The sequence below is a fragment of the Alternaria hordeiaustralica genome (assembly GCF_023758085.1).
Source record: "Alternaria hordeiaustralica strain BMP 2776 chromosome Unknown scaffold_100, whole genome shotgun sequence".
Taxonomy (NCBI): Eukaryota; Fungi; Ascomycota; class Dothideomycetes; order Pleosporales; family Pleosporaceae; genus Alternaria; species Alternaria hordeiaustralica.
The window spans coordinates 873-3940 of record NW_026056872.1 but is presented as its reverse complement, the minus strand read 5'-3'; the positions used below and the strand labels follow the sequence as shown (position 1 = coordinate 3940).

Sequence of the window (3068 nt, the reverse complement as noted above, 5' to 3'; positions counted from 1 at the left end):
TAGGGGATGCCCTCAGGTATCCCCTGCTTTTTTTTTTTATTTATATAAATTAAAAAAAAAGCTGGGGATCCCTTCGGGATAGCAATAAACATTAGAGCAAAAGAAAATTAAGGAAAATAAGTTAATTCACCCTAAATGTATAATACTATATAAAATAGCTAAATACACCTTAAATAACCTAAATTTAGTAGTATTTTCATTCATCATAAAAATTAAATAATTAGTAAGCTGTATACCGTTTTTAATTTATCTTTTATAATAAACGAATACTACTGTTTAAATAATATGCTCGAGATAAGATTTGAACTTATAACCTAAACATCTTAAGAGTTCCGCTCTATAGTAAGTATTTGTGTTTCTACTTAAAAAATGTAGATAATAAACAAAGCCGATAAATTTACTAAATGTAAAAATAAGCTATTGCCTGAGATAAGATTCGAACTTATAACCTAAGCATCTTCAAAGCTCCGCTCGGCCAATTGAGCTTCTCAAGCTTTTTTTTTTAATTATATATCTGTTTAAATATAACGTACCACTTTTCTTATAACTACGTATGGATCATTCACTTATGTTAAAAAATCTAGCTGCTTCAGAATTAGATCTAAAACTTTTTACTTCTCCGTTTATAGTATCTATACTATCCACAGCTAAAGCAGTTTTTGAATTAAGTATCCTATTTGCTCTTGAAATTTCACTATGTTTTTTACCAAAAAAAGGATGTTTTTCTTTGGTGTTATTGATACTCATAATACTTTTTGTTTTTTCTGAATGTGTAAATCCTAAAGACGAACCTGCTATTTTTAAGATGTTATATGAAGGACTTAGTTTATCAATATAATACTGCTCTCTAGTAATAAGCTCTTCTTTTTCACAATACTCTAAAATGTCCAATGTAAAAGCGTTGTATCCAGCCAATGTTTTAATAAAGAAGAATATATTTTAGATTTACTCTTCTAACTAAGCATATAATTAGTATTAAGATAATACAGAAATCTTCTAGTTAAATTGGTTGAGCTTCCCACATAAGATTTTTTACTATGTACATTAGTTCACCTGTATATACCTGATTTTCCTCTATTTTCATTTAAAATCTTATCCCTATCAGAAATCACATCCAAATAAGTTATAACTGGTACTGTATTTAGTACGTATACCTCTAACATAAATAAACTACTTTCTCCCTTTTGAAATAGTTTCTTTTTTTTCAATGAAAAAAAATAAACAAACAGTAAAGAGAGACACCCATAAACCATATCTATATTAAAAATAGTAAGTAAAGCACCGGATATAGATAAGAGACAAAAACCTAATGTACGTCAACCCTCCATTGATAAGGTTGAAGGTAGTAAAACATGAAAGCAGGATAGTAACATCTTTTTAAGGACAAAAAGGTTAAACCCGCCTCCGGAGATTTTTACTATGTTTATTCTTCTTTTCATTAGTTTAATAAAGAGTTGCACTTTATTTACAATAAAAATCAAATTGTAATTTCACTAGTCCCGGCCCCCCCCCTGTAAAGGGGGGGGGGAGGGTCCGAGCCTTGCCCCAAGGCGTGGACAAGTCCCCGCCCAGCCCCCGTACAGGGTTAAAAAAATTTTACATCCTAAAGGATGTAAACATTTTTTTAGGGGGCTAGTTTAAACTTTCAATTTTAATAAAGAGCTTCTCGAGCCTAGTCTCTTTAAACATTAATGGAGATATTAGGACTCGATCCTAAAATAACGATATGCAAAATCGCAGTTTTACCAATTAAACTATATCCCCTTAAGTTAATACATAAAAATAACTTATAAAGTAAGCCCAAGCGGGGTTTGAACCCGCGCATTTAACAGTGAAAATGTTACGTCTTAACCACTTGACTATTGGGCCTTAGATTTTATATAAATGCTTAAAACCGCAAAATATAAGAGTAAAAAAAAACAGTATTTAAATACTATGTAAAAGTAACAATATATTTATTTCCCTATAAGGCCAGAATGATTTGAACACTCATCTGAGCTGTTATGAGCAGCTTGCTTTACCTATTAAGCTATAGCCTTTAACTATGCGGACAAAGGACTTGCACCTCTATTTACTGGTCATGAGCCAGGTATGTTACTATTACATCAATCCGCGTTCATATTTGCCAGTAATTTTTTTTTTACACATATCCTATGTAAAAAAAAATTTTACAACCCCTTTTTCTTCTTACTTTTTTGTTTGATATATCCTATATATAAAAAAAAAGGTTAAAAGAGACTGGAGGGCTAATTTTTTTTTTATCTCAATGGTTTATTGCTATAGTTTCTTTTTTTTTCGTTTGGACCCCCTCTCCAGCTTTTTTTTTTATTTATATAAATAAAAAAAGCAGAAGAGAGGGGGGGGGGTTATGAAAAAAAAAAATAAACAAACAGAAAAAAAAGAAACGAAAAAAAAGTTAAGCAAAAGAAAAACAAACAACCGCAAGCTTATGGGGAAGGAAAATATCTAAATAGCCCAGTACGAGAATTGCACTCATATCTTCCGATTACAAAACGGGTGCATTACTATTATGCAAACCAGGCTAAATAAAGTATTTTTAATGATAAGTATGTTATTTAGTTAATGATAAAAATTAGTACTTTATACCTAAGAACATCAAAGCCCTTTCAGCCAAAGCCTATAACCCCTTAACCATGTTGTTAGAACTAGAGTTAACTGTTGCTACTATTCTAGCACTAACCCTATGAAAAATGGGATTCGTAATGTTATACTACGTTTCTAAGAGTATCCTAAGGTAAGCTTCGTGCCTAGATGCATTCAGCACTTATCTTAACTAACATAGCTTTCCTGCCATGCCTATACTATGTATAAATACTTGAGTATAAAAGTATTACCCTCTATAGCTCAAATAGGTAATAGATTCACATTGAATCTATCTATATTACTCTCCTTCTTCTGTAGTTACCCATTAACTAGTTAGTAAGGAGAACCTATTCTTGCCGTAATTTATCTGGTTAATATTAAGCGCATAAACAACAGGTAAACCATAGGTTACCATACCCAACTCCTTTCGTACGAAGGGGCTATCCTTATTTTACTCCAATTTC

The 3068-nt window shown here is 31.2% G+C and overlaps 5 non-coding genes across 5 annotated transcripts; all 5 read right to left on the bottom strand.

Moving 5' to 3' along the window:
* Positions 1 to 421: 421 nt before the first annotated feature.
* J4E84_011143 lies at positions 422 to 494 on the bottom strand. The gene has a single exon. It is a non-coding gene; the product is annotated as a tRNA-Phe (tRNA).
* A 1198-nt stretch (positions 495 to 1692) lies between these two features.
* Positions 1693 to 1764, bottom strand: J4E84_011142. The gene has a single exon. It is a non-coding gene; the product is annotated as a tRNA-Ala (tRNA).
* A 32-nt stretch (positions 1765 to 1796) lies between these two features.
* Positions 1797 to 1869, bottom strand: J4E84_011141. Its single transcript has one exon. It is a non-coding gene; the product is annotated as a tRNA-Glu (tRNA).
* Positions 1870 to 1966: 97 nt separating this feature from the next.
* Positions 1967 to 2039, bottom strand: J4E84_011140. Its single transcript has one exon. It is a non-coding gene; the product is annotated as a tRNA-Met (tRNA).
* A 433-nt stretch (positions 2040 to 2472) lies between these two features.
* Positions 2473 to 2543, bottom strand: J4E84_011139. Its single transcript has one exon. It is a non-coding gene; the product is annotated as a tRNA-Thr (tRNA).
* Between the last annotated feature and the right edge of the window lie 525 nt (positions 2544 to 3068).